The sequence below is a fragment of the Mirounga leonina genome, unplaced genomic scaffold (assembly GCF_011800145.1).
Source record: "Mirounga leonina isolate KUSES-001 unplaced genomic scaffold, KU_Mleo_1.0 Mir_168, whole genome shotgun sequence".
NCBI lineage: Eukaryota > Metazoa > Chordata > Mammalia > Carnivora > Phocidae > Mirounga > Mirounga leonina.
In genome coordinates this window covers 8,396,005-8,406,608 of record NW_023270426.1, presented here as the reverse complement: position 1 = coordinate 8,406,608, position 10,604 = coordinate 8,396,005, and the positions used below count along the sequence as shown (strand labels likewise).

The 10,604-nt window shown below is 43.1% G+C and overlaps 1 protein-coding gene across 1 annotated transcript in view; it reads right to left on the bottom strand.

The window, feature by feature from the left end:
• SNCAIP (synuclein alpha interacting protein) overlaps window positions 1-606 on the bottom strand; it is a 161,141-nt gene extending 160,535 nt beyond the window's left edge. Inside the window, exon 1 of the mRNA XM_035013989.1 lies at window positions 270-606. The gene's annotated coding sequence lies outside the window, so the exon portion shown is untranslated. The remainder of the gene's footprint in view (window positions 1-269) is intronic.
• Window positions 607-10,604: the final 9,998 nt, after the last annotated feature.

Below are 10,604 nucleotides of genomic sequence, written 5' to 3'. Positions count from 1 at the left end.
CCCGCTCCGCCTGGCTGACGGCGACCCTCCCCGGGCGGCCCGCGCCGCTCCCGCGCCGCCTCCCCGCGCGCCGGCTGCGGTCCGCGAACCTGCGGTTCCCTCTCCACCTCTCGCTCCTTCCCCTCTGCCGCCGTTGCTTCTCCGCGGCTGGGCTTCTCCTCTCCTCCGCTCCTACTTTTTGCCCCCGCTTCCCCCTTTCGCCCCCGCCCCCTGCTTCCCCCCGCCCCGGCTCGGCGGCCTCTCCCCCTGGAAATGAAATCCCCGCTCACCGGGGTGCACGCGTCAGCCGCTGCCACCTCACTGGTGCCCAAGCCAGTCCGGCGGTCCAGCCTGAACCAGGAGAAGGGACTCGGGGCGGGGAAACGGAAGGTGGGCACAGCCCTGGGACGCTGCCGAGCTCGAGAAGCCTTTGGCCGAGGATGCGGCGCTGGCGCGGCGTCCTCGCCCCCACTCCTCCCGCCCGCTCGCGAGGCTCGCCCCCTCCAGGACTTCGCCAAGGGGTGGATGGCAAGGGAGCTTGGCTCGGACTGTCCTTTGCTCCGGCGTGGGTGCTGGGTGGAGACTTCGGTCTGAAATAATGGCTTTTTAATTCGACAACGTTTACTGTTCCACGGGCCCTGCAGTGATATTAACTTCACTTTTACCGTCTTTTTCTTAATGGGAGGCGGGGGTGGGGGTGGGGGTGGGGGTAGCTGGATGAGGCGTGTGAGCAAGCCGGCAGTGGTGACTGCCTCTTTCCTTCCTTATTTCCGAAATGAAATCAGGGAGAGTGGAAGCATTTATGGTAACATTGGCTCAGGACCATCTGTCTTTTGCCCTTTGGAAAGCTTTAAATGGTTTTTAAGAAATCTCTTTCCCAGGAGAGATGACTCGGAGAAGTTCACTCAGCAGAGCTATTGAGGGCCACTCTTTTGCTCCAGGGTGTGGCTGCTTGCCTGATGTTGCCCCAGAGAAAAGTGCGAGGAAGCAAGTTCTCTCTCGTCCATCCATCCTCTTTGTTCCCTTGCCAGTTCCAAGGGAGCGAGAGTGGCGCCACGATCCTGGGAAACTCAGCGCTTATCTGCGTTAATGGCACTGGGGATATGGAGCATGTGTGAGCCTGTCATTGAAAATACATCATCGATAATATATTTACTACACAGAATAAAGATAATGTACCATATATTAATAGCATATAATGTATTGTTGCATATGTTAATAATAATATATATGTAATACATAGCAACCAGAAACGATCTGGTTGTTTAAAAACTGGAGTTCTCTGGGCGACTGGTGTAATACTATACACAGTGCCTACAGAATCCTTGGGCCTCTGTTGGCAGGAGAGCGGCAAACTGTAGGATTAGGAGGACATGGCCGGCAATCCTGTCTGGACCTGTTTGGACACGTACAATAATTACTGAAATGAGGACTACCTTGAAGGCCTGCAGGAGACATTTCACATGCTTTTCATTTGATTTCCTATTGAGAAACAAAATTTCTCTCTCTCTCCGCTTTTTGACATCAACAGCCAAGATTGTGTCCTGCAGTGTTGTAATTTGTTTATTGTAATTGATCATGTATAAGACATCAAGTACATGCGTGGAAAGTGGCTTCACAATTTTAAAAACACACATTATCCCTCAGTAGAAAAATATAAAATCAGATGACATCATATGGCACTAAAAATACTTGAAAATATTGGGCTTAATTCATTCACATCTGGTTAAAATAAAAATACTGTTTTTTGTGTTTTCCTTTTTTTTTTTTTTTTTTGCCTAGTATAAACTCTGAGAAAAGCACATCTTGCTTCCATCCAGTAGATATGGATGGAAATTGGTGTCATCCTTGACGTGGTCTATAGAGAGCCTAGTTCCACTGCCATCTTGTTAAGTATTTTGACATTTTTAAAATCAGATTTTGATGTAGCAAAGGAGTAATTTGTTGGAGAATAATAAATGGGCGGGCGCCTGGGTGGCTCAGTTGGTTAAGCGACTGCCTTCGGCTCAGGTCATGATCCTCGAGTCCCTGGATCGAGTCCCGCATCGGGCTCCCTGCTCGGCAGGGAGTCTGCTTCTCCCTCTGACCCTCCCCCCTCTCATGTGCTTGCTCTCTCTCATTCTCTCTCTCTCAAATAAATAAATAAAATCTTAAAAAAATAAATAAATAAATGGGCATCTTTTCCCCCACTACCCTGAACGTCTACTAGCTCTAACAGTGAGCCAGGTGTTAACTCGCTTTAAATGGTTCGAGAAGGGAACTGACTATGTCGCATGTACAGAAAATGGGTTGTCCCAGAAAAAAAAAAATTCTCTCTTGCTGTGTAGCCAAAGGAATAGCATGCCATAGTGTAAAAGAGCAATCTCTGAGATGTTGTTTCAGATAGTTTCCCCTGTTTTTTTATAGTTCTTTTCCCATGGTTTATTCTCTTTTCTAACATGTTTTTGATTACATGTTTACCATTGTTTCTGTGTGATTATTTTTACACTGTGATTTAAACCTGTGCATATATATACTTTCCTACATAGTCTATGAGTTTGCTTTTGCTTGGATCCTTTGTTGGTTTCCTTCTCCTGTGCAGTCTGTTTGTTGAATTCTAAACCCTAAATTGATATACCAAAGTGTGGAGGGAGTGAAGTAATTGGGTTGGAACAGACCTGCTAGATTTTAGATTGGATGGCAAGAAATCCAGCTTCTTCAACATCATGTTGACTTTTTATCAAGTTCATAAACTACTCTGCCTAGTCTTTTAGCTGCTTATTACCAATTACCAACCAGTCTCTGATACTCAGTTTTCCAATCAAGCAGCTGCCTCGGTAGGCTAGTTAGTACCAATGGAATGGCTTGGCGACCACAGCCACTGGACCATTTACCCCTTTTAAGAGTACTCCCCACCCATGCCTACCACTGCACAGGATGTGCACTTTTAAGAGCAGTTAGCGTATTTCTGCTTTGTGTCCATTTCTTAAAAAAAAAAAATTATTTATTTGAGAGAGAGAGCAGTGCGTGCTCACGGGGAGGGGCAGAGGGAGGCAAGCGGACTGCCCCCTGAGTGGGAAGCCCCCATAGGGCTCCATCCCAGGAGCCCGTGATCAGGACCTAAGCCAAAATCAAGAGTTAGACGCTTAACCATCTGGGCCAACCAGGCGCCCATCGTGTCCATTTCTCATCCCCTACTATTCAACTGTCAGTTCCCATCAAGATGCCAGGGAGTTCGTATTACTCATATTTGGATCTTCAACACTGAGCACATTTTTATACTCAAGAGTTAGCTACTGAAAATAATTAGTACAAAAGTGCATTTCACTGTATATCATCTGCCAAAGAGCTGACATCTAATTGTTCATTCAATTATTACAATTAAACATCTGCCTCTATCCTTCTACCCAGTTTCCATAATATATCTTTATTGTGTGACAAACATTGGATAAACCTGCTATAACACTGTCAGTAATCAAGCAGAAAACCATTCTCTTTTTTCCCCCTATTCTTGAAATGTAGATTTTCTTTTATAAAACATCTCACTCTGTATTAAAGGCTCAGAGTTTTTATTCTTGTTGCACAGTTTAGGTTATTGAGGGAAGATCTGTTTGAAGTCCTTTCTGATTTCTGGTTGAGAACTATAATTTGGTTGGGGCAGACTATTTTATTCTGGAGTCACATTTGTTTCATTTGCTTGTACAAATGTATGTAAGTAATTACAAGGTATTTATATCGAGAATCAGACCATACTTCTTACATAAATGTGATTGTATCAGTCAGGATAGGTTAGGTTACACTGTGGTAACAATCATGCAACAACTCAAAACTTTCATAGAATAATAAAAATGTATTTCTTGCTCTCACTAGAGGTCAAGTCCAGGTCAGCTGCATCTCTGTTTCAGGTCTTTTTGATTTTAAGACTCCAGCCAAATGGAACAAGTTGCTAACAGCAATATTGCTTATCACCCTAATGAGGGAAAGAGAACTCAGAAGGGTCTTTAACGAAGAATTAGATGCTGCAGCTTAGGAGTTAGACATGTCACGGCTGCTCACAACTCATTGGCTCCACCAATCACAAGAGAACAAGGATGATGGGCAACTGGATGGCTCCGTCGGGTAAGCATCTGCCTTCCACTGGGGTCATGATATCAGGGTTCTGGAACCCAGCCCCGCATCAGGCTCCCTGCTCAGTGAGGAGCATGCTTCTCCCTCTCCCTGCTGCTCCCCCTGCTTGTGCTTTCTGTCAAATAAATAAATAAAATCTTAACACAAACAAGAGAAGAAGGACAGGCATCCTACAACATACCCAGAATATTAGGTAAATAATAAGATGGGGAAATGTGAACATTTCACATTTCACTGTAGATAAAACCAGAGAAAATTCTCTGTATATTTTGCCTGAAAGCCATAGAGCTTAAGTAGGGGAATAGATGTTGGACAGAAGTGTAAACACTATAGCAAATTTTACTTTCTGAAATAATCACCAAAACCATGGTAAAGAAATGTGATTGACAAAAAATGGTGAGGAGCCCAGTTTTTTAACAGTTTTGAGTTTCACAGAAAAAGGACTGGTTATAGGACATACTCACTTGGTTCTCCCCACCTGCACACGCCCCACCCCCCTCACCTTCCACGTGCTCTTTAGAAGCGCTGATCTCTTCTGCATCCGCGTGTCTTCGCCTGCCTGCGCTGAGTGTGACTAGGAATTTGGCATTCCTCATCTGACCAGTTGTCTATGGTCATTTCTTCACTTCCTAGTGATTCCTGCACCCTTCAATATGTCTTTTCTCTGTTAGCTTTTTGCTTCATCTTAGACTTCTAATAAGGTTAGAATTAGAAGGGAGATGAAATTCAAGTCCGACAGCTTAGCTGCTTATAATATAGCAGCTTTAATAAAAGATTTGGTGTAGAAGGAAGTTTATGGATTGTTAAGCTGATTCACTGAGATTATCCTGGGGTTTCAATTAATCCTATTGCTACGCTTTTACCTATTCTTACAGATCATTGGAAGTTTCGTTGTTGGTATTTTTATTTATTTATTTATAGTTTTTTTTTAAAGATTTCATTTATTTGACAGAGACACAGCGAGAAAGGGAACACAAGCAGGGGGAGTGGGAGAGGGAGAAGCAGGCTGCCCACTGAGCAGGGTGCCCGATGTAGGGCTCGATCCCAGGACCCTGAGATCATGACCTGAGCCGAAGGCAGATGCTTAACTGACTGAGCCACCCAGGTGCCCTTCGTTTTTGGTATTTTTAAATGGAAACCATTAAATCATGTGAGAAAATACGATCAGGAGAAGGAGTGTCTTGACATGTGGTTCTGAGGCAGCCTGGGGCAAAAATACAAAAAGACTCTACCGGGGCAAAGGGTTTTGTTTTTTTGTGGGGTTTTTCTGGTAAATCAACTGATCTGGGGCCATGGTCTTTCCTCTGCTCTCCTCTTCCATAGCGAGTTACTAGCAGAGAGCACAGTGAATTTGTAAAGCTGTTGAAATACCTAGAGGAACTCTGGATCCAAACTCTATTCAGGCAGGCAGTATGTAAGTTTCATGACTGGATTTAACTATACTTACTTTACTCCAGTGGCCAGATTTTTGCAGGTTAGCGCTTTCTTCTACCTGAGGTTGACTTGGTCTCACCGCTTCACCTGCTCCCGGGAGAGACTCTCTGCCCATTCTTGTTAGGCTTCATCCGTAAACCCTCAGTTTTGAAGTGGTATTTCTTCAGCAAACTGCCCAAAGGATGGGTCTCTTTTCCCAGAGATCCTCCTCACGTCATCTTTATTAATAGGTCACCTTTTCCCAGATACTTTGTATGGAAGGCCCTTTCAAGGCCCTTTCAAGGCCAGCAAGGTGGCTTGTTGCCTTCAGATCTGTTGGAGCAGACTCCCCCTGGGTTAAATCCCATCTCCTTATCTGTCTGCTGACGCCACCAGTCTGAATCAGGCTGCCACTGACAGTGGTGAAATGTGCCTGAGACTTGTGCTCCCAGAAATCAGCAAGGAATGAAAAATGCCCCCACCTTCTTGTGTTCCAGAAAATGGCTTACCCCAAAGAGTCACTTCCCCATATGATTGATAAAACTCATGGTCCACTCTCTCATGACTCCGTAAGATTTGCAGGTGGCTCCCTTGTTTACCTGTGACAAGGCCAAACACAGACTTGTCCCCTTCTGCCTGAACGTGCTGACAAGACTAGACACAGACCCTCCAACTTCCCTTTCTTTGTCTCATGAATGAATAGCCGAGATTAAACTGTTTGTCCCTCTGAAACTTGCTAGACACAGAAAAAACATTTCCTGTTCAGCTAACTGACCTAGACTTCCCTTGATTGCAAAACAATCCCAACCGTAAGTCACCCCACCTGTGACTTGTCTCTCCCTCCCTGTAAAAATCTAACACAAAATCCCGCTGCAGAAACACTCAGATACTCAGATTTAGGGTGCTTGGGCTATTACAAGAACCTGAATAAAATCAATCTTACTTGCCTGTGTTTGGCTTTGATACCATCCTCTTCCCCTCCGGATTCTAGTGCATTTTTTATCTTCATGAATAGCTACGCTAGTCACTGACGTGAATTGAGGCCGAGGACCTGTTATTTAACCACAAGATGGTTATTTCTAAGCAAACTTTTACATCCAACATTTTTGTCTGCAAGGGAAATTCCTAACGCTCTACAACAACTGAGCAGTGTTTTAAATCCTTCAAATTGCACAGTCTCATTATTCAACTTTTCCATAGGTTTCTTTTTTCTGTTGGTGACGTGAATAGCCCTCCTATATCAGAGCATCCAACTTAGTAATTAGGGATAAATGAAAATGCTGTAAGTTGCCAAACGGTCAGCATACCTGCTTTCATAATATGACATGTGTACATAACAATATCTTAGTTATTAACTACTCAGCCAGATTCTTTATGCTCTACCATGGAATTAATATATTTTCCAGAGCTTCCACATTAGTAATTTGCCTACTGGGTTGCACTACTTTCCAACATGGACCAATAGGAGAGAGAAATAATTTCTAAGACTCGGGTGCAGGATGGATGCTTTCAACAATTGGAATATCCCATAGATTAAAGACCTCTTAAGAAAAGAAGGGGGAGGAGGGGGAGGAGGGGGAGGGGGACGGAGGGGAAGGAGAAGAGAGAGAGGGAATTCATTTAAGAATGAAACACTGTGGCCGGGAGGTCTTGCGAAATTCTGTAAACGTGCAGTCTTCGTCCTCAAAGGCACATGTGGACACTAGAGATTTCACACGTGTGCATAAACATTGATTAAATCTCAAACTGGAGGTTTTGGTATTTGAAATGAATTTGATTAGATGGTTATAAAAAGGAATGCAGGTCAGCGAGTGTGCTTAAATGATTTGAAGAGGAATGCAGGTCAACTTCCGAACACCATGCCACGTTCTCATGGACCTGCCCCCGATGCAGAATATGAGACTGACAAAAATGCGTTCCACTGATTACTTACCAATTGTAACCGCACTGTGTATTTAATTATGCCTGGTCCTCTGGGCAATAACACAGTCTCTCTTCTTCATTTTGATAATCATTTCACGATAGCACCTAATCTGTGCTGTGAATATTACTGTGATATATATATCCGCTTGGATTCAGAGTTTCTGTTGTCCTTATAAGTAATTCACCTTTATTCTTACCTCTTCTACCTTGAGACTAAACCCATGCATTTGGAGACGATTGGGTAAGTCTACAGCTGATGCTCATCCCTCTGAGGGGCAACAAAAGGAGTTAGATGCCATGGGGATTAAAGCTATAATGGACTGTTTTTTGGCTTTATCTCTAAGCAGCTTCTGGTAGGTTAATAGAACAAAAACTTTTTCTCCTTGGATAAGCCATGCAAAGACATTAGTACTGGTCACCTCTAAGTTGCAGAAGAAAGCCATCAGTGAATGGAATGCATAAGTAATTATAATCCCCTCTGTTCCAAACCAGAATAAATCCTATGTCCAAACAGTTTTTGGGAAGAAAAACTCTGAAAATGAAGTAAGGTTTTTAGTCTTCTTAGATATGACTCTGTTGTGAGTTTTACCTTTTTCCCTCTAAATTTATAGCTTCTGGTTCCCAAGTCCTCAGCCTGGGGACATACGGTCCTCTTTAGAAGAAAACAAGAAGAGAAAAGCTAAATTCATATTGAACTGGATGAGGATAGCTAATGGCCGATGAAAAATGTTCCTTGTAAATCATGGGAAATGATTTAAAGGCAGCTTGTGGAGAGAATAGAGAAAGATGTAATTGTTGATAGACTAAATGCTTTTAAATTAAAGTCTAGGGCAACCCTGTAGTGTAGACGTTAAGCACACTGATCTGGGTGTTAGACTCTCAAGTTTCAAATCTCAGCTTCATCTCATACTATCCTCAGGGGTGGTTAACGTGGCTAGGTCCTAGTTTCCACGACTACAAAATGGGACACTAATAGTCCCTATTTCTCCAGATTGTTATGATAATTGATTAAGTTAATATTCAAAGAGCATTTAAAGTTGAACACACTAAGAATATTAATAAGTATTTGTCAAACGAATGAACTCTAGAAAGCCAATAGCACCTGCGTGAATTCCCTGGCGATGTGGGTTCTAAAGCCCAGTGCTATGCTAGCTGGCTGTGAAGTTCATTATTTCTCTACCTGTGTCCCGGCATTAAATAGCCCTGGGATTCTTTACTCCTTAAACCGGAGTAGAAGTACATTCTTGGATTCCTATGCAGTATGTGTATAGTTATCGACGGCCCTACTTTTATTATAATCTCTAAGATTACATGAACTGTTATTTGGGAAAACTTTCAGTTTGGGTTTAAGTATTGTCACTATTGCCCTGGCAAGTTAAGATTTTTAAAATTGTGGATCCTCTAATGTGATATTTAACTTTGGATTCTAAATGGCATTTAACATTTTTCCCAGACTTCCATTGGTGATTTGATGCACAATTCAGGAACAGATGAAGAGGAAGTATTTTGAAAAATGAAACATCTTTAGTCAGAGAAGCATTGTCTGTATCTTTAACTCCACGGCTGACAATATGATTTTGATGGGTTTACCATTAATGTGATTGAAATGGAAAAATAGCGTTCTTAGAAAAATACAAAATAACTTGTTATGCATTTATCCAACAAAGTAATATTTTTGAGCACCTGCTGTGCACTTGGCAATGTGCTCGTTGTTTAGGATATATTGGAGTGGATAGAACAGACACACCAGACTGCCTTGTAGATAGTCAATAAACAAGTATATTTCAGTGTTGCTAAGAGCTATGAAGGCAGAAAACAGATTGTTGTGGCAACAAAAATAAAGGTTCTAGGGGCGCCTGGGTGGTTCAGTTGGTTAAGCGTCTGCTTTCCGCTCAGGTCATGATCCTGGGGTCCTGGGATCGAGCCCCACATCAGGCTTGCTGCTCAGAGGGGAGTCTGCTTCTCCCTCTGCCCCTCCTCCCCTCATGCTCTCTCTCTCTCTCTCAAATAAATAAATAAAATCTTAAAAAAAAAAGGATCTAGGGCACCTGGGTGGCTCAGTTGGTTGAGCGACTGCCTTCAGCTCAGGTCATGATCCTGGAGTCCCGGGATCGAGTCCCACATTGGGCTCCCTGCTCGGCGGGGAGTCTGCTTCTCCTCTGACCCTCCCCCGTCTCATGTGCTCTCTCTCTCTCATTCTCTCTCTCAAATAAATAAATAAAATCTTTAAAAAAAAAAGGATCTAATGTAACACTGGGTGGTCAGGGAAGGCCTCTGAGATGTGAAGAAAGAAGAAGCCAACCCTATGAACAGTGAGAAGGGAGTCCTAGGCAGAAGAAACAGCTGGGACTGCTGAGCACCCATCCACCAACTACTAAGAAACCAAAAGAGCTTTCAGAGTGGTTCTCAAATAATTAAGTGATTTAAGGAGGGTCATATCAACCTACCTCTTGGACTGTCACCACACGCATACAAAAACAATCAACAACACCATTCCATTAGCCATACGTTCAGGAAACACAAGTGGAAATGCTGACCCATTAAAAGTGCTTGCAAAGCATCTGTGAGAACAGTATCACTGTGTATTGCTCATCCCCAGACAGTGAGTCCTCAGAGAAAGAAGAAGGTCCTCCGGCATCCTCCATGGTGTAGAGATCAATCATTGTTATTGAACAAGTGTAGCTGAGGTGGAAAGGAGATGAATTGTTCCAAAACCTTGGACAACTGAGACTGGAACACAAAAGACTTTCCAGAGCAAGTTGGGTAGTAGGAAATCACGCAGGGGATGAAAACGTCTATGAGAATCATAAATAATGAGGGACATACATCAAAAAATGTTTGGTATCTAATGTGGAATTTAAGAACTGTGACTTCGAAATTTGGAGTACTTTTCCTCAGCTCGAACTTTCCACATTTTTCTAACATCTGTCATGACCTTGGCAATGGCTTTACTAAGCTGGATTGACTAGAGGAAAAGAACTTGGAATCTTGGTACAGATTCGAGGAAATGAGCATTTTTGAAAAAAACACAATTCTATTGTTCACAGCATCCTGAACTGCACAGAACTATCTAGTATTATATAAAAGGCATAACAAGGCCACAGCAAATACGTTAAGTATAGCCTACAGGGTCCCCCTTGGCTATGTTGTTCAATACAGTAGTCACTACCTAGAAGTAGTTA